We start from the raw sequence: 22,122 nt of genomic DNA on the forward strand, positions 1-22,122 counted from the left end.
TGAGTGCATGTGGTGACTATGTTGGTTTTTATGAATTTCACAAATTTAACGGGAAAAGAGGCAATGATTTTGTTCGTGGAGTTTGATTGGTTAACAAGTTGTGTGGTAATTTAAAAAGAGTTTTTGAATGATTATTCTGTGGAAGAATGTGAGGAAGCTGACGAAGAAGAGAAAGAAAATAGGATAACGTTTATGTATAAATTCATGATTTTTTATTAAATTTGAATTTTTAAAAGAGTATAACGTTTAAGTATAACGTTATATATTTTATGTTTTGTAAAATTGTGTGTTTGAATTAAAAAATTTGTCTTAATAGTAATTTAAAGGTTTTTATAAGATAATATTTCATAACTATCATCAATCATATATAATTTTCACCAAAATATATTAAAAAAATCCACGAGTAGCTTAGGTTTAAGTATCATTAATATTTAACTCTTAATAAATTAAAATGTTATAGATATTTAAACTACATCTAAAGTTTAAAATATTATAATATTTAAACTCTATTAAAAATTGAAATTTTTTAGTATTATTAAATATTATATATTCAATTTTCAAATATCTTGAAAATATCTTATTTGTCTCCGTTTCTGCTTTTTATATCTTATGAGCGTTAATACATGTTTTTGTGTATGACTTTATATATGAGTTGATATTCTTTCAGTATTTCTGGGTCTAAGAAAGAAGGATTGACGTCGTACCTAGATTTGATGTTGTTTGAGTCAAGTTTTGGGGGTTAAAGAAGAAGGATCGACGACAAGCACATATTTTATTAGCTATACATTTGTTCATATTACTTTCTTTCTAAGTAATTTATAATTTTGTAGTATTAAAGATTTTGGTTTGAGAATTTATAATTTTGTAGTATTAAGAATTTTGATTTGAGAAGTTTCAATACATGTGAATCTAAAACCGAGTAAGTATACGGTGAAAATATCAATAATTGAGTGCATATGGTGACTATGTTGGTTTTTATGAATTGCACAAATTTAAAGAGAAAAGAGACAATGATTTTGGTCGTAGAGTTTGATTGGTTAACAAGTTGTGTGGTAGTTTAAAAAAGAGATTTTGAATGATTATTCTGTAGAAGAATGTGAGGAAAGCTAACGAAGAAAAGAAAGAAAAATAGTATAACGTTTAAGTATAAATTCATGATTTTTTACTAGATTTGAATTTTTAAAAGAGTATAACGTTTAAATTTAACGTTATTTATTTTATATTTTTTAAAATTGTGTTTGAAATAAAAAATTTGTCTTCATATTAATTTAAAGGTTTTTATAAGATAATATTTTGTAACTATCATCAATCATATATAATACAAGGATTTCATGCGTGGTACATCGCGGGGATAAATTATAAGTTATTGTATTTTAAATAATAATTTTTAATTTATTTAGTTTTCAAATTCTCAATTAATTAACTTTTATCTAATTAATTTATAATTTTGTGTAGAATTTTTTTCTTCTTCTTACACTTTTTAAAAGTTTATAACTTAATTACATTAAATTTGTTATTAGATAAAATATAAAATTCTAGATTTGTTTTGTTCTCTAGAATTAAACAGAGGTATATGCCTATATGGTATGTTATTGTATAATTTTATGTGTATTTAAATATATTTTTTATGGAATATTAAGAATGTGTTATAGTATGTGTAATATTTTGTAATTCATATACTAAATAATTTATAAGTTAATTTTCCAAACTATGATTACAAATCTATAGTATATATGAAATAAACTAATAGTTTTAGTGTTGGTTCTATAGTCCAAACCCGCCATGCTAGGCGGATAACGCAACATGTTCAAAGATTTTTAATCCGCAAAAAACTCATTATACGAAACTCGTGAAAGTAAAAATAGTATGTGAGGCTAAAAGTCACTTTTTATCAAATCAAATTTTCAAATTTTTATCAAGAAAAAATATAACTTTTACAACTAAATGTTTTATTAAAATCTATATCTTATTTGATACATGAGAGATCAAATAAAATAACTAAAAGACTCATTACTATTTTCATGATTTTGGTACTTTGTATATAATAAATATATCTATATAACCTGATATTTTCGGATTTTCACCAATATATCACATTAATATATACATACATACTACAATATACATACATAATTAAAGACAAAAAATAGAATTGAATATTATAAGAAGATATGACATTAAAACAAAATTATAGGAAACAATTTAGATTTTTATAGAGTTTTCTTAAAATACTTATATTCATAATCACGCTATCATTTTTTTTTAATTTCGGGATTTTAGCTATCACATTAACTATATTTTGTTATAAATCATCTAATTTGGAAACTAAGAAATTAGAACCATAAAAGATTTTAAGTGTAATTACCGATTTTTTTTAGTTAGATATGTTTCTTATTATCAAGAAAATAAAATGTATTTTTAATATAGATAAAGAATTATAGTTATTATCAAAAAAATATAAAACAATTGAATATAATTTGCATGAATCAAGAAAAAACAAAAAAAAAGTATAAAAACGAAGATTTTTGTTTTGATTCATCTTGCTCATGTTTATGAAGATATATTTTATACAAACCAAACTATTTGTGAAACTAAAAGAATTAAACATAAAATAAACAATAATTTTTTTTTGATAAAGTAAAATAAAAACTAATGACTTAACTGTATGAAAAAACCTTATATATGTGAGAACTGAAATGAAAACCATCACAAAAAAAAAACAATAACTATATTCTAAAAATTCCAAGTATATGATATTACAAAATCTTGATAGTGCTCTTTAACCAAAAAAAAAAGTATAATAACCACTCGATTGTTTCTCCATCTTTATCTTTTTTCTTATAAAGATTTCCAAGATTTGGAGACAGATCTAAAAATCAACAACGAAAAAGTGTTTAAGGGTTTATAAGGGTTATGTAATTATGATTGCTGATATATAATCGAAGTTTAGGTGTATAATATTTATAGGGTGAACATTATGTGGAGAAAACAAGCCTTTCCAAAAAAAAAAAAATCTGATTTAGTAACTAATTAGGGAGTAAATAACTGTAATATGTTTTTAAGGAATATGGTAGGGATATGATATGTTTTGGTATTTAAATTTGTTTTTTAATTTGATTGTTAATATATGCTATAGGGGAAAATAATCCGAAATCAATGTTTAGAGATCGAATATCTAGGCTGATTTTTTAACAATTAATTGATTATTTATTAGGCATATATTTTTGAAAATTTGATTAAGGGAAAATTTTGTTTTTTTTTTATAATTAGAATCTTGATACTATTTAAATTAATTACCAAATTAATATTTAATATTTAATACTAATGGTATGCTTGTAAATAGATATGAACTTCAGGATTTATTTCATAAATGTCTCAAAAAATGTATATATAGATTTACCAAAATATATTAAATATGTGTGGGTTCAAAACCTAGTATAATTAATTCGAACATACCTACTGAGTTGGAGTATGAAAAAACCGTTTTCATAATGATATATTAGCGTGGTCAAGTCTAACATACCTTCTAAGAACGGCGTGAATTGCGAAAGCTTTAAAAACCGAAATTCCCCATTCTTTGACGAAAATGTCTACAATTTTTTGTTCTGCTCTATTATTAATGAGTTTGCTTCTTCTTCTGTAGAAATTGTGATATAACCAAAGAGTGGAATTTAGATAGTGTTAAGTGTCACTGCCATGTAAAGTTGTATGTCTTCTTGGATTGTTTATAAGATTATTGAATTGTGTTGCGCTACCGAATCAGAGTGTCATGACCTATAAATAATGTTCTTGGAACAAGAAGAATCAATAAAAAAAAGAAACAGTTTCAGAACTGTGAAAAGTCTGAATGTCAGTGACCAGTAGTCTATTTTTCGGTTTTCAAACATGTAATATTTTTGTGGACTATAATTTTTGTATTAGTTGTTTATCATGGCTTTTCCCAACAGAATTAACACTTTTAATCTGCCAAAAACATTCAAGCAAAATAGAAAGGCGTCTGAAGCTTGTGGAAATAAAAAGAACTTTGGATAGTTTATTCATCCGACGACGCAATACTGTACCTTTTCTTGTCTCAAGAATGCATCCATTAGTGTCTTTTAAATCTGACCTTTTTTCTTTGCTTCATGTTTTTTTCTTTCCTTTATGATAGATCCCTATCAGAATTAGTAAGAACAAGAACACAAAAAGGTTTTTAATGGGTAGTTAAAACTATTTTCTAAGCTCTTTATTGATTTATATAGAAAGTACTACTGAGTCCTAGGGGATAAGGAGAACACTAGAAGATAACACCAAGAGAGATTTGAGAATACTGTATGCTAATTAACACCAAAACAGTAAAGCAAAAACCAAAACCATAGAAGCTTCCTAGCCGACCTAGTCCACGTAACGTGGGTTTGGCCTTCTCGTACGTATGGCCCTAGCCTCCACGACACTCAGCCCATCAATACCCCTCCTTCAAACAGCACGCTTTTCTTCAAGGTTTGGAACAAAATCTGGAAAACTAGCCGTGATCTGCATCTCTTCATCTCATGTTGCATCTTCACACGTTAAGCCTTTCCATTTGATCAACAATTCTGACTGTGTTCTGTTACCTTCCCGAACCTGCTGCCTGCCTGATACTCTGAATCAACATTTTTTGAAACATATACCAGTCCCAAATCCTTCTCTTGAGCCAACCGCACTCTGCTCAAAAGGTCTGTTCTATTAGCCGCCACCAAACCCAACGTCTCCTGTGAAACAACACACAAAATTAACACACTGATCTCTCCTACCAGAGACTCTATGTCCTGCTCCTGAGCCAAAGCTTCCCTCTTCCGACTCAGAGCATCTGCAACCAAGTTAGCCTTACCAGGGTGATTCTCCAAATCATAATCTGCCACCAGCTCCATCCACCGACTCTGCCTCAAGTTCAGCTTGGGCTGAGTGAATATATACTTCAGACTCTTATGATCTGTAAACATCTGTACTTTTGCACCATAAAGATGAGATCTCCAAATCTTCAGGGCAAAAACTACAGCAGCCATCTCCAAGTCATGAGTAGGATAGTTGTCCTCATGCTTCCGAAACTGCCGCGAAACGTAGGCAAATACCTTCCCATGTTGCATCAACACACACCCCAAGCCAACTCTGGATGCATTTGTATAAACCACATATGGTTCTCCCTGCTCAGGCAAAGCCAATACTGGCGTAGTAGTCAACCTCACCTTTAGGCTTGCAAAACCCTCCTCACACTCATGTGACCAAACAAAAGGAACATCCTTCCCTGTCAACTTAGTCATCGGACGTACCTTGTTTGCAAAGCCCTGCACAAATCTCCTGTAGTAACCTGCCAAACCAAGGAAACTCCTGAGATTTGATGAGGCTGGTGTTTTGAGGGATCAAGAGGGCCACTTGCGCAATGAGCAGGGCCAAAAGATTGATGCAGAAGGCAACATGATTGTTGAAATCGTTGTCGGAGATGTGCAGGTCGATGGTGTCGACCGAGGCCAATAGGGTGTCAATCGACACCCACTGCCAGCCGATGGACGTGGAGCTGCCAACCACGTTAACAACCCGGTTAGACTGCATGAACTAAACTTAGACTTGATTAGGACCATTGCAGACTTCAATAGAGCTGATCTGATTTATGAGAACCGCTCTGCAATTGTTCCTCCTCCATTCCCAAGGAATGACTTTGAGCTGAAGTCTGCTTACTTTCAGCTAGTTGGATAAAGATCCTTCTCTAACCTGCCAAATGAGAAGCCTCTGGACCATATTGAGCATTTTGAAGATCTTGTTACTAGTATCAAGGACAATGGTGTGACCGAAGACTACATCTACTAAAATCTCTTTCCATACTCAATTGCAGGAGAAGCATCTCAATGGTTAAAACAGTTGCCACCTGGATCTTTGACATCATGGCAACAAATTAAGGTGGCTTTCCTTAATTATTTTTATGATGATGCTATGTCTGATGATTTGAGAGTCAAGATCTCCTCATTTAAGCAAAGACAAGATGAAGCTTTCAAGTCAGCTTGGGTGAGATTTAAGGCTTATCAAAGGGACTGTCCACACCATGGTTTCTCAAGGGTACAACTGCTGAGTATCTTTTTCAGAGGATGTGACTGGGAATATCAACTAGCTTTGGATGCTGCAAACCATAGGAATTTCAAGACAAGATATCCAGATGAAGCTGAGAATTTGATTGAGAATTTGGTATCCAGCAATGGCACAAAGAGAGCTGTTGCTGAAAGAAAGAGAATACATGGAGGGTATGATTCAAATCAGCTGGCTTCAGTCAATGCTAAGCTAGATTCAGTTCACAATATTTTAGTTGGTAAGAAGTCAGTCCAATTTGCTGTTGAGGTTGAGACATTTGAGCCAGAGCCAGAGAATACAGAGGAGAATGTCAACTATGTGTATGGAGCTGGGTATCAAGGTCAGAGATTCGGTGATCAGCAATGCAACAGTCCTTACAATGGGAACTCTTCAAGCTACACTCCCAAGCTAGATTATCAGAAGCAGCAACAGAACAATAGTTATACAAGAACCTATGGGAACTCATCTTATCAGTCTCCTCCTCCTAAGACTTCTTCTGAGAGTAGAATGGAGGTCATGCTTGATCAGATTCTTCAGAGACAGGAGAATATGACAGTGACATTCAATGGAAAAATCGACAATGTCTACAATGAGCTTACTGGAAGGATTGATGCACTGAGTGTTCATATTAAGAAGCTGGAGAGTCAAGTTGTATAGACTGTTGGGTCTGTCAAACGACAAGAGGGTTTTCTTCCTAGAAGAACTAAGTCAAATTAGTGAGAGATGAAGATGATGGTGAAATTGCTTCTGCTGAACATGGAGAGAAATCGACGGAGATATCAACTCTAGATGATGGTGTCAATCGACACCAATTGGGTGCCGGTCGACACTCATCTCAGACAGAACTCGACAACACAAATCTCAGGTTCCAGCTGCTGAGAGGGTGTACAAGCCTAAAATTCCTTTTCCTAAGCCAAGAAGGTCCAACCATGAGCTTGAGGAAGCTAGATGCTAGGCTATGGTGGACAAGGTAATGATTGAGATACCTTTGATTGATGCTGTCAAGTTTTCTCATGGGATTAAGCGGTATGTGAAGAGAATGTTACTAATGGTTTGAGCCCTGAGGAAGGAGCTTTGCTAACCAAGGACATTGGTGCGATTATGTTGAATCAAACTCCACAAAGGAAGAAAGAGAGGGAAGAGAAAGTGGTTGTATCTGAGAAAGTGAGTGCAGTGATCCAGAGTAGAATTGCAGAAAAGCTACCTGATCCTGGAAGTTTTGTGTTAGATTTTTCTATCTCCACAAGAAGGTTTCCTCATTCTCTTTGTGATCTCGGTTCCAATATCAACTTGATGCCCCATTCTGTTGTTGTGAGACTTGGGATGACAGATTTCAAGCCAACTGATCGATCCAAAAGGATTCCTGAAGGTGTCTTAGAAGATATTCCAATCAAGATATCTTAGCTGATCAATCCAGAAGGATTCCTGAAGGTGTCTTAGAAGATATTCCAATCCACATTGGAGGTTGCATGATTCCCACTGACTTTGTGGTGCTGGAATATGACAAAGAGCCTAGTGATCCTCTTCTCTTAGGACGCTTATTCTTGGCTACAGCTGGTGCCATCATTGATGTTAAGAAGGGACACATAGCTCTGAATATAGATGATTTGGTTATGAACTTTGAGATGGACAAGCTGAGAAGGGCTCCCACTATTGATGGTCAAACATTTTCTGTGGAGATTGCTTTTGATGACGATCCGATCATAGAGCTTCATGGAGACATTACTGCTGGGTATGTCAAAGAGATGAAGACTATTGAGAAAATGAGTAAACAAGTTGTTAAGCTTGAAGATTGGAGTGGAGATCATCTAATCAGTACTAGAGACCATGATGTGGTTCTGATCCATAAAAGGTCCCTGGTAGATGACGTTGTTGTATTGGAAAGACGGATTGCTGAGGTTAGTTGCAGAATCGTTGAAGAAACATGAGTTGTAGGCTCAGCATCGATCGATGCAGCTGTTGCATCGATCAACACACCTCCACGAGAACGTCCGGACTTGTCCAGAACCGAAAATTCCTTAGCTGCAAGTCCTAGACCAATTGTACAGCTGAAATCTCACCATTCCAAAGTCCAGAATCCACAGGTAAGGCCAAAGTATGCATCTTCTTCACTCAAACCTCCTCTTATCATCAATAAGAATTTCGAAGGTACAAACACCATTTTGCAGTTAACCAAGCCACGAGATTATCGTAGAGTGCTTGTTTCTTCTGTTGATGATTTTGTAGGACATAAGAGAAGCAAACCCGTCCCAAAGTCCCGCCCTGGTCCAGTTCCTCACATCTTTGGCAGATCTCATGTACCTATTGCCTACACACCCCCTTGGATGAAGAGGACATTCTCTCGAAAGCATTAATTGCCATGTTCCGATCCACCAGATGCCTGAGATCCGACACAGTCAAGCTAATGACTGAAAACAAGAGCTTAGTGGGAGGCAACCCAATGGTAGGTTTCTCTTTTTCCTTTTTCTTTTGATTTATTTTTATTTTTATTTTTATTTTATTCGCCAATCTCTTATTCGATAACACTGGGGACAGTGTTGTTTAAGTCTGGGGAGGCAGTTACTAACTATGTTTTTGTTTTTGAGAGTGAGTCAAAAAAAAAAAAAATTGTTTTATTGAGTCAAAATTTTTGTTGGGAACTATGATTTTTCATTTTAGTGTACTGCCTTGGTTGATTAATGTTGTAGAATTGAGTCCAGAATCCGACTAATGAAAAATCCAAAGGCTGACCAGTGAACCAGAGACATCTGAATTTCCAACAGAATCCATAAAAGCCTGAGGTAATTTCTACACTTTTCTTTTTACCTCATCAAGGAGATTGATGTTCATAGGGCTTGACTCATCGTTCATACCTGACAAGTAAGATGTCGAAAAAGAAAAAAATTGGTACTTCTCTCCCTTATTCAAGTTTAAAAATATTATTTCTGAGAGCTTTGTTTAAAAAAAAAGAAAAGAATAAAAGATGAGATGATTTTTATCAGTTTAGAGGGATAGATAAATAACCTGTGACCCCATTATTCTAGTCTTGAGTCAAATGATCACACCAAACTTGGAAGCGAGGAGTAGGTAAATTACATGTGACTCCATTATTCGCCTACACCTTTTATAAAAAGAAAAAACAAATTAATAATGAAAAAAAAAGCAAAGCTCAATGGAAGATAAAAATAGAATAAGTTTGGGGAGAGAAAGAGTACCATATGTGGTAAAACTTATATCTTGCTTGTTGTGGTATAGTACGGGAATGAGTATAGAAGGTTCAGGACATTGATCAAAACTGATGAGTCCCATCGATGAAAGCTTAATGGAGGATGTTGTGGAATTTAGGATGATACAAATGCCAACGGAGAAGTACATGGTGGTTCGATTTGGATTTATCTGCTAAGCATATGGATTATGGTTTGGAGTTATCTGCTAAGCATATGGATTATACTTTAAAAAGAAAAGGAGTTTCCGCGTTTTCAAACCTTTTCCACAGATTAAGTTCTTAATTTGCTTGAGGGCAAGCAAAAGCTAAGTTTGGGGGAATTGACATATCATGGTTTTTAGGTATTTTTAGCCATGATATAAGTATTATCTATAGAGTCTTTTTGGTGTTTTTAGAATCTTTGAGAGTCTTTACAAGTTTTGTAGGATCTAACATGAATGAGAGCATAATGGAGCTAAATAGGAGGATTTGGAGCACATTCAAGCATTGAGGCTAAGTTGTGAAGTTGTGAGACAAATTTAGGAAGATGTATTGACCGATGCAAATTATGGAATCGATCGATGCATAGCCACAGAAGAAATCGAAAGTTTTCCCAAAACTTTTGAAGATTTACAAAGCTGCCCTAAAGTTTTCCATATTTGCATCATTAGTCTCTGCACGTGTTTTAGGGATATAAATAGATTTTCTAGGTCATTGTTTAGACCTAAGCTTTATTTTTCTCTGCAACAGAACCCTGAGAGATTTTGAGAGAGTTTTTGGAGAGAATAATCAAGACTCCTTCAGAGAAGATTCATAACTCCTTTACTTCTTCTTTTAATTTCTTAATGATATCTATTTTGTTCATGGTTTTTGTTTCATTGATCATGTCTGAGTAGATCTCTTGTTAGGTTCAGGGTTTTCATAGGGTTTTTATGGTTTATTAGATCTGCTATTATTTAGGATTCATTATCTTCTGTGATCTTCATCTTTGATTGTTCTTAATGCTAGATCTTTGATTAGTCATTTGGATTTTGATCTTAGGATTATTGATTGATATGAGAATATAATTGATATTCCTGATAAAACCTTTGATGAGCAAAATTACTTCTTGCAAAGAGATTTGATTTAGTAATTTTGAGAATAATCTAAACTTGTTTTTCAAAGCTGGTTTTTAACTTGAATTTTGCAAAGAGATTTAGATTTTCAGGTTTTAAACTTAGATAATATTTGCAGTGAGAACTGATTTATTTTACAAAAAGAGTTTAGAGTTCTAGATCTGTTTTTAATTGATTGAATCCTAAATTATTGAATGATTTAATATTCCATAAATTCATGAGAATTTCCCTAGACCAAGCGTTTTTAATTCTTGAATTTACAACACCTTTTAATTCTGCTTTTGCATTGTTTTTAATTTAATATTTAGATTTAGCATAATTAAAAGATTAATAAGTCTATTGTATGATCTAGAGTCTTTGTGGATTCGACCCCTAGAGTATTACAACTGCAAGGCTATTAGTACCATTAGAGTATTACAATTTGAGCATATCAATCTTTGTGGCATTCTGCGGTCTAGACCAATCCCTGATAGCCTGAATCTTCTCCGGATCTACAGAAACACCCTCTGCAGAAACAATATGACCCATAAAACCCATCTCACGCTGCCAAAAACTGCACTTTCTTAACTTAGCAAACAACTTCTGCTCATGCAGCTTCTCCAGTACTGCCCTCAAATGCAATGCATGCTCCTCAGGACTCTTAGAATAAACCAGGATGTCGTCGATAAAAATGATGACAAACATGTCCAGAAACTCCTGAAATACATTGTTCATCAATCTCATAAACCCTGTTGGCGTGTTAGTCAACCCAAACGGCATCACCACAAACTCATAATGCCCATACCTCGTCCTGAATGCAGTCTTCCTCACATCAAGTAGCACCTCTCAACTGATCCAACAACTCATCGATCCTGGGAAGAGGGTACATGTTCTTCATAGCGACCCGGTTCAAACCCCTGTAATCAATACACAAGCGAAAACTCCCGTCTTTCTTCTTAACGAACAACACCAGCGCTCCCACGGTAACACACTAGGACAGACGAATCCCTTGCTGAACAAATTCTCTGGTTACTTCCTCAGCTCTACTAGACTAATAATCAAGTATGCCGACATCAACTCACCACCACCCGAATATCAACACCTCTTGTCCATCCAAGAATCTCTAGTAACTTATCTCTTAGGGAAACTTCCACAAGATAGCTTATTCCAAAAATAGCTTTTCCGCTTGGCAATTCTCCACAACAAATCATCAATACGAGCGTAATAAAACAAACAAGTAGCATACGTTCGCATATTCTGATTCACCACATCCAGTGCTTTGAAAGCCGCTAATGCAACCCACTTGACTTATTTCCCCCAACAAGCTTACCAAAACTTTGAATCTAGCAACCCTGTCCATCTCCAATGAACTTCATCCACCATTGTCGCAACGATGACTTTATCCTGCCATGAAGGCTTCTCGTGAACTTATGTACTTGGCAACCTTGCCCTTGTCGGCTTATATCTGCTGCAGCTCCCCCCTTCTCGTGACTCCAGCACAACTAGCCACACAATTCTGGCGCATCAGCCACACATTCATGACCGCACCGGTCATAGAACCCTGGCCCACCGGCCACAACAACTAAAATCCAAGATTAAACCACCATCAACTCTCAAGGTCTACATTTCGTTGTTATGTTTATACTCACGTCCTAGGCATTGCTTGCTCCCAACTCCTCCACCCTTAGGTTGCAACCTTCGAGCCATACCGATCTCACTCTCTGACCAGCGTCTTCGAGTTATACTGTCTCACTCTTGGACCACAATCCTCAAGATCTCGGTATCAGGGGAACTAATCATCCCCTAAGGAGAACATCATCCCCTCTACCACTCTTGGAGCCTCCAGCCCCTCGAGCTATCGGTATCTAGGGGAAATCACCATCCCCTTAGGAGCAACAATCCTTAACGACTATAAACATTTCCCGACCAAAAGTACCTCCTGTGGTATGAGTATAACATTGCAATGTTATACCTGCCCACTCAAGTTCTAATATCCAACAGGAATACCCACCAAACAGAGAAATATTTGTTTCAACTGCATATGCCCACCTATCTGCCTCACTAGGCTCGATATCCCTCGAGAAGAATCTCGTACCGGTCATCTACAACTGATCCATCCTCCTAACATAAGATGGAAACTGCTCAACATCCGCACCTCGCAACATGCAGCACAACTGGAGCCTACGCTGGTACCCCTCTCGGTAACCGCTCCAATAGCACGTCAACAGATCCGCCAAGCGATCATCTCAACCCTGGGCTCCACCTGCTGTAACTCCACACCTGGGTTCCCAACACGTCCGACACGCTCACCGTCTAACCCCCTCTGGTCCCTCCTGATATGCTTGCGACCCTCTGACATACCTTCTCGTGGAACTCTAGACCACACACTCACTGGCCTCAGGGACCTGCCCGACCACGACCACGACCAACAACTCAACCACTTTTAACCACTACTCTTCCAAGAACAGAGGCTAACAAGCATAGAAACAAACCAAAACCACACAAAGAAACATAACATACCGTGGAATCTCATTAAAGGCTCGAAGAGGATGTTCTAGGACTCCATGCTACAGAAAATTGACTAACTCACATAATCAATCAACGCATCCAACCCCAACATCTACAGCACAAAGCCTAGTGAACCCAAACCTAGAACCGTAAGGGCTTTGATACAAAACTGAAATAACCCGACCCGTTTTCATTTTTTTAACCTAATATCTAGTGATACTCACTAGCAACCTACCCCCAATCATCAACAACAGCGGATAACAATAACAAATCAACTCCAATATCAATAACCGTCAAAGAAATAACATAACATCAATTCCAGTAATAATCTTGAACATAACCAATAGTGAAACCAACATTCCTAACATCCATTCTAGACCACTAAGTTCCACTCTAGCATCCTAACAAAGATACAGAGCAAACAACCGAGCCTCTAGAACATTCTCCTCTTCATCGCCTTGATCTCACGATCACACTTTGCCTTTACATGCGCCACAACACAAAAGAGAGACGTAAGTATTACCAGAAATTAGCCCTGAGATTTTAAACCGAACCGAACCGAACCGATATTTTTGGTGTTCGGTTCAGTTTCGGTTATGGCGGCTGAACCGATCGGTACAATTTTCTTTTCAAAAAAACCGAAATATTTCGGTTATTTCGGTTCGGTTTTCGGTTAACCAATTTTTTTTTTTTTTTTAACTTTTTTTTTTAATTTTTTTTAATTTTTTTTTAAATTTTTTTAGGAAAAAAACTAATAAAACTGAAATTTACCCTAAAATAACCGAAATAACCGAAACCGAAAAAACCGAAATATTTGAAATAAAACCGAAAAACCCGAAATTATCTCTAAATAACTGAAAAATCCGATTTTTTCATGTTTTTAATCAAATTTCGGTTAATTTCGGTTTTGAAATTTTAAAACCGAATTAACCTGAGAAACCGAAATAACCGAACCGAAATATATTTCGGTTCAATTCGGTAAGATTTACAAAACTCAAAAAAACCGAAAAACCGAAATAACCGAACCGAATTCACCAAAATAACCGAAGTCCCAGGCCTACCAGAAATACTTAGTGAGGCAATCCTTCTTTGGGAGAGACAAGCCAAGAACTCAGCCCTGTTGAGAGAAGCTTTCTAACTCCTTTGTTTTTCTTTTTTTAATTTCTTATATGATATCTATTTTATTCATGATTTTTGTTTCGTTAATCATGTCTGAGTAAATATCTTGTTAGATTCAGGGTTTTCACAGGGTTTTTATGATTTATTAGGATTCTTATTCTTTGGTGATCTTCATCTTTCGTTGTTATTCATATTAATTCTTGATTGATCACCTAGAATTAATAGCCTAGAAAAATAAATTGATATGAGAATATAATTGATTTTCCTGATAAAACCTTGATGAACAAAATTACTTCTTGCAAAGAGATTTGATTTAGTAATATTGTGAACAATCTAAACTTGTTTTCAAAGCTGGTTTTTAACTTGACTTTTACAAAGAGAGTTTGATTTTCAGGTTTTAAAACTTAGATAATATTTACAGTGAAAACTGATTTATTTTACAATTGTGTTTAGAGTTTTAGATCTGATTTAAATTGATTGAATCCTAATTTATTAATTGATTTAATATTTCATAAATTTCTGAGAATTCCCCTAGACCTAGCGTTTTTAATTCCTGAATTTACAACATTTTTCAATTCTGTTTTTGCATTATTTTTAAATTAATATTTGATTTAGCATAATTAAAAGATTAATAAGTCTATTGTATGATCTAGAGTCTCTGTGGATTCGACCCCTAAAGTATTACAACTGCAAGGCTGTTAGTACTATTAGAGTATTACAATTTGAGCATATCACTCATCATCGTCTTCTCCTTCAAAAATAAAAAGGTGGGGTTGTTTGCACTTATGTCCTGGTATGAATTTTTCGTTGCAGCTAAAACACAATCCCTGACTCCTTTTCTTTTTGATTTCGTCCTAACTCATCTTTCTTGGTCCTCGTGGTGTTACTTCAGTTGTATGCGACTCAGTGTCTTTGACCTGGTTTACCTGTCAAAACCGGCTTGTAGAAGGCGACGTCATGCTTCAGAAAGGTGAGTTACTACCAATCTTTCTCTTCTGACGTTGCATCTACTCATCCTTCAGCCGAGCAAGATTGCACACTTACTTCAGCATTTTTGGCCGAAATATCCTCACACTGTCAGCAATGGCAGGATTTATAACTCCCACATATGTTCCAATGAGAGCTTTTTCAGTCCACCCTTCAACCTTGTTTTGAAGTTGTTCAAACTCCCTCTGGTACTCATGTAACATGACTGTTTGTTGAATCTTTGATAGTGCCTCGTCAAAATCATTGCCATCAGTTTGCCAACCTTACCCACAATTCTTCCTCGAATACTGCCCATGTTATGTGTATCCCACCTTGTCTTAATGATTTAGCTGTCGCTTGCCACCATTCATTAGCTTCAACCTCGAAGTGGTAAGCCATGTACTGCACCTTCTGATCTCCTGTGGTATTGTTTTATTCGAAGTACTGCTTGGCTTTACTGATACTAGGATTTTTGAATGTCTATCCTAGCAGGTTCAATTAACCTATGTAGTTGTAGTACTACATAAGTTATCAATCCAAATGGAATGATGCTAGTCACTCAAGATGCAATCAAAATATCACAAGTAAGGCTAATTCTAAGAGAGTGTTTATTTCTAACAATCCTAGAATGATCAAAATGCAAAACGGAAATAAACTAGAGAACTAGAAACGCACATGCATGACAAGAAGCGAACATGAATAAGTAAAAGAAAAAACAAGTCTAAGCATGAATTGGCCAACAAGAACAGAAACGGTATCAGGAAGACAATAACAATCAAAAAGATAGAAGTCCTAAGGATGGGATTAATTGATGTCGGCGGAGTCCCCTAGTCTACAGAGTGTTTAACATGCCACAAACAAACTATCCCTAGACAATGAACATCACAACTTAGCTAATCCAATCTCTTGACATAAGCTACTCAGACTCAAACACTTCCAAACCTAGCTCTCCCTAGAGAAACATGATCAAGCAGGCATGACAAACAAGTTCATTCACGTCAACAAACACCCTAGAAAACTAATCTCTTAGGCTAGGAATGTAAGTCTCTGGCAATAGTTGGTCAGACATTTCATCAAACATCTTTTGGGTGTGGAAATGTCTAAGACCAAGTTCCAATTGATCCGAGAGACACTAGTATTTCTAACTCTAGTCCAGAAGGGAATCATATGAATCTAAGCTTAAACACCCTATATAATAAGATTCTCTACCTAATCTATCCCATCCTCAAGAAACACTACTCAGATCCAGAAATCATCATCACCAAGAATAAAAACCCAGAAAACATTAAATCAAGCATAATCAGACAGATAAAAACGACATGAACAACTTTGTAGAAAAAATCAAATGCAAAAACTAAATAAATTCAAAGATATCTGGATTACAAAATCAGAAAACGTTTTAGGTGGCTACAGATAAACCTTAAGGTAAAAAATGATATGTCTTGGGTAAAAACTTAAAAGAGTATTTATAGCAAAGCATGAAAAGCCCTAAAACATAAAACGAGAATAGAGAGGCGGTTCTGGAATCTTCTAAAAACGTGCGAGACGGGTCATTCTAGTCACATGTCTGGCATGGTCAGTCGAGTGGGGATGACATCCATTCCAGGCGTGGTGGGTCTAATGGGAATGTCGTCCCTCCCCAAAGCATCGGTCGAGTCGCATGTCTGGAGTCGCATGTCTGAAGTCGCATGATGTGCATCTTGGAGTTACATGTCTGGAGTCGCATGACGTGAATCCTGAAGTTGCATGACGCGAGTCCTGGAGTCGTGGGTCTGGAGTCGCATGTCTGGAGTCGCATGACGCGAGTCCTAGAGCATCAGTTGAGTCCAACGATTTGATTCCTTTGTTGAGCGCTTGAGTCGGGTGCACGTCTCAGGCTCTATTCGGTTCCAACAGTCTAGACATCTTCTAAACACTTAAAATACTCCAATATGCAATATGTATGCAAAGATGGTGCAAGAACTACCTAAACATGCAAAGTGTATAAAAGAGACTAGATAATGATGCAAAACAATGAGTTATCCTAGCTAATTGCATGATAAATACATGCTAAGGAGAGACAAAATATAGACATATCAACTCCTCCAAACTTATTCTTTGCTTGCCCTTAAGCAAACAATCAATAACAAAGTATGGAATAGAGGTGTGAAGATGGGGTCTAATAACCTAAAACATGCTGAGTAGAGTAGTTAGAATCAAGGTCCTGGTTTTTAGTTCTATGATACATTGTGAAGGAATTTTATTTAAAAACTTTAGAAAAGTTCATCACAACCTGAAACAATTCCAATCTTTAATCTACACATGCAATCCTATCAATCATTTCCTTTAACATTCATTAACAGAGAACCGTGAATCAAGAAATGCAATGTTATCAAACTCATTTGGCTAGGGTAAAAGGTTAGAGACAAAGATGGTCTCCTACTCAAGTGGTTTTATCAATACATAACAAGGTTCTCTCATAAAAATGAGTTAAGATTAAGAGAAGGCTAAAGGTTGAAACCAACTGATGCATACAAGAGCAGTACCCCATCTACCCAAAGGTCCCCAAGGAAACTCAGCCCTAACATTCTAACCAAGAAGTTGGTCCTATCTCTACCCTTCATCAATATCTCCTTTCAAACCCATTCTCTTATTCTTTGCACTTAGTCTTAGGAGGAGGTCACTTATTATCATTCTAGCGGATTGAAAAATCTTTTTATCACTATGGTTCTCTTTCTTTTCATCTTAGGACTCTAGACATCTTAAGCGTTTTGCTTTCTCTTCTTTGTCAAATCCTTTCATTTTATGCCCAGAACCAATAACTCTTTTTACTTTGCTCAAACCAAATCCTTTACTAGACTTGTAAACTTTGAAAACACATTTTCCTCCTAAAGACTTTTCAGCCTTTTATTTCTCTTTTGCTCTTCACTTTTCTGCACAAATCCAATCCCAATACCCAAAATCGAGTTCTCACCTAGTCTTACTAGTCCGGAAAATGCGAACTAAAACTATACAGGATCCTACTCTTGTCGGCTAGAACCTAACACTTTTTAACAAGCTCAACTCGGAAAAGGCCTGACACTCAAAAATGCAATTGGCTTGAAAGAACGTTTGATTAAGGGTACGGGAAACTGTTCCAAAGATGGGATTCAGATACTTGGATTGACAAGGGTGGTAAAAAGGATAAAGACAATCCAAGTATTTATATGGTATCTATGAGTTCGACTTCAATGCTTAACAAAATAATTGCAAGTCAGGATTAGGTTCACATAGATAGGGAATGATGTCAATTCAAAACATGCTTCAATCAAGACTAGAATGCAATTTTGAGAATTTAAAACTAGGCTCAGTCTTACATTTCAAGTTCAATCAATATGCATCAAAGAACTAATAACAATGGCCTTGATCCTATCCTATTGAATTCAGCATGCTAACAAGGTTACAATCATCATCAACCCCTATGCTAAATGCAACAGCCCTATATGAATAAAACTAGACTCAATCCTAATATGCAAGTGCAAACTACATGAACACTCTATTTTTGTGGAAATTTTCGAAAAAAAAAATTTCTGTCAATTTTTTTTGGCTTTTCTATGAAAATAGATGAATGGCGACTCAAACATGATATGATGCAAAAATTTGAAATAAGAATCATAAAAAATAACATCAGATACATCATCTAAAACCCTCTCCCAAACTTAAATTACACAGTCTCTTGTGTAAGAAAAATTTGCAGAAGGATTTGAGAATCACAATAAAAACAATGCATGAATGAAGTGGTATATACAAAGGAAAGGTAGGAGTACCTCAGTAGTAGAAGAAGGAGTCGGTGCTCGCCAAAGGAGAAGCGTGCTACCGACTTTGTCCCTCACCTTGTTTTGGATCCGCAGGAGTGACCTCAGCTGCTTGGTTGACTTGCTGCTTAACCGATGCGTGTTCTGATAAATGTTTAGCTGCTCGTCGCACAGCATGTAGTCGACTTTGGACTCACCATGGTCCGATACTAACACAACAACCTCTATAGGCTGATAATCACCTTGATGCTCAATCTGCTGCTCAACCGCGTGCATGTCCTGATAATCACCCTGAGCTTCATTTTGCTGCTCAACCTCTTGCTCACCTTGAGCTGCAGACTGATGAATTGAGGAGGCTCTATCCCTGGAACTTCGCAAACCTCTTCTCCTTCTCTCCCTAGACTCATGAGTGTCTTGAAGGAGCGGGTGAAGGCTGACGCTCTCTTGACACGTAGGAGGATTGACGTGCTGGAGAAGGGACCGAAGAGAGTGTTCTGTGGCGTGTTGGCTCAAGGCTCGCGGAGGCGCGCCCCTGCATTGGTCTGGTGTCCTCGTAAAATAGACATAGGAAGTTTGTGAAACTGCTGAACGCATTATCCCTTGCCTTGCCCCATCTCTGAAGTTTGTTTAGGCGTTCATGAGCTGCCTTGACCCCCTTGGCCATTCACGGTTCTGAGTACTCCTCGAAGTGAAATTGCGATGGGCGGTACTCATCTGTGTCTTCCTCCATCGGGTCGGTTCTTGCTTCTGCAACTTCTACATTTTTTCCTCAACCTCAGAATCGTACAGAGTATCTTTGGGAGGAATGGACTCGACACAAGGGAAGAGTAATCTCGAGGGACAATCCTCAGGATGCACAAACTTGTAGACCAGTCGTGTATTCCTCAAACCCCAATCCAGAGTGTTAAGCTGTCGCAAGTTGTTCACGTCTATCCAGCGTTGTGGGTATGATTCTGGATATCTTACGTACGAAGACTAGTGTTATTAATGAACTTGATATCTTACTCTATGTAATTATTGCTCACATCTTGTCAATATTGTTGTATCTTTCTATTGATTGATAGCATGCATAAAGCTGAATTCTCAATAAAGTTGAAATCCCTTTGACATGCAAAATAGTAATTGCACATTTCCTCTAGGAAATTTAGGCTCCGAATGGTGACCGCGTATTTGGTTTTGCAGAAAAAATAATTTAGTACTGCGATACGGTTCAACTGCGGTTCATGGAAGAAAATAGGCTGTGAATGGAAACCCCTTTATTGTGGCTTTTATTTTTTTGGAAATACGCTCCGCTTATTTAAGTCACCATTCATGACCTTAGTGGCGTACGAAGGCTAGTTTTATTAATGAATTTGATATCTTATTCTTTATAATTATTCCTCACCTCTTGTCAATATTGTTGTATCTTTCTATTGATTGATAGCATGCATAAAGCTAAATTCTCAATAAAGCTGAAATCCCTTAGACATGCAAAACAGTTATTGTACATTTTCTCTTAAAAATTTAGGCTCCGAATGGTGACCGCTTATTTGGTTGTGTGGGGCTAATAATTTAGTAGTGCGGTACAGTTCAATGGCGATTCATGGAAGAAATTATATTTGCAAAACAAGTGCGGTTAATACAAAATAATCGGTACGGAATGATAGTTGATTGGTGAAAAAAGTAATTGCGATTCACAATAAAATTACACATATATTTCAATTATATAATAATGATTTCATGTCATTTATTATCTATTTTTGTTAATAAAAAATATTTCAAAAATAATATTTATTTAAATTAAAAGTTCAAGTTTTTATGTACATTTTTTTATGCATAACAAAAAACACTATTTCTTAATATTTTTTTGCTATTTATGACATATATAAATTTATTATTATTTATTTTGTTATTTATAGTTATAATTATTTATTGTATAATTACAAATTTTTTATAAATCAATTAATCATGAAAGCGGATTTTAAGATGTCCGGCACCATTTATGGAGTTATCTACAACATAGTGCATTTTTCATTTTATCAGACATGAAAAAAAAAGTAAACTTGATTGGTGTAGTTATTGTGGATTTCTTTTTTTGGAAATACGCCTCGCTTATTTAGGTCACCATTCATGGCCTTAGTGACGTACGAAGGCTAGTGTTATTAATGAATTTGATATCTTACTCTCTATATTTATTGCTCACATCTCATCAATATTGTTGTATATTTGTATTGATTGGTAGCATGCATAAAGCTGAATTCTTAATAAAGCTGAAATCCCTCTGATATACAAAATAGTTATTACACATTTCCTTTAGGAAATTTAGGCTCCGAATGGTGACCGCGAATTTTCTTGTGCGGGACAAATAATTTAGTAGTGCGGTACGGTTCAACTGCGGTTCATGAAAGAAAATATATTTGCGGAATAAGTGCGGTTAATACAAAATAAGCGGTACGGAATGATATTTGATTGGTGAAAAAAGTAATTGCGTTTCACAATAAAAATACACATATATTTCTATAGTATAATAATGATTTCATAAAAATAAATTAGTAGCTATATAAATAATTAATAAAATTTTAATTTATCATCTAATTTTGTTAATGAAAAAATATTTCATAAAAATATTTATTTAAATTTAAAGTTCAAGTTCAAGTTTTTATATACATATTTTTTATGCATAACTAAAAACACTATTTATTTATTAAATTTTTTTGCTTTATGACATATATGAATTTATTATTATTTATTTTGTTATTTCTAGTTATGATTATTTATTATATAATTATAAATTTTTTATTAAAATATTAATCATGAAAGCAGATTTTAAGGTGTCATGCACCGTTTATGGAGTTATCTACAACATAGTGCGTTTTTCATATTATTAGACATTAAAAAAAAATAAACTTGATTGGTGTAGTTATTGTGGTTTTCTCTTTTTGGAAATACGCCCCGTTTATTTAGGTTACCATTCATGGCCTTAGTGACGTACAAAGACTAGTGTTATTAATGAACTTGATATCTTACTCTCTATAATTATTGCTCACATCTTGTCAATATTGTTGTATATTTTTATTGATTGGTAGCATGCATAAAGCTGAATTCTCAATAAAGTTGAAATCCCTTTTACATGCAAAATAGTTATTGCACATTTCCTTTAGGAAATTTAAGGCTCCGAATGGTGACCGTGTATTTGGTTGTGTGGGACAAATAATTTAGTAGTACGGTATGGTTCAACTGCGGTTCATGGAAGAAAATATATTTGCGGAATAAGTGCGGTTAATACAAAATAAGCGGTACGGAATGATATTTGATTGGTGAAAAAAGTAATTGCGGTTCACAATAAAATTACACATATAATTCTATAGTATAATAATAATTTCATGAATAAATTAGTAACTATATAAATAATTAATATAAT

Source organism: Camelina sativa, chromosome 8 (assembly GCF_030686135.1).
Source record: "Camelina sativa cultivar CO46 ecotype springtype chromosome 8, ASM3068613v1".
Lineage (NCBI taxonomy): Eukaryota > Viridiplantae > Streptophyta > Magnoliopsida > Brassicales > Brassicaceae > Camelina > Camelina sativa.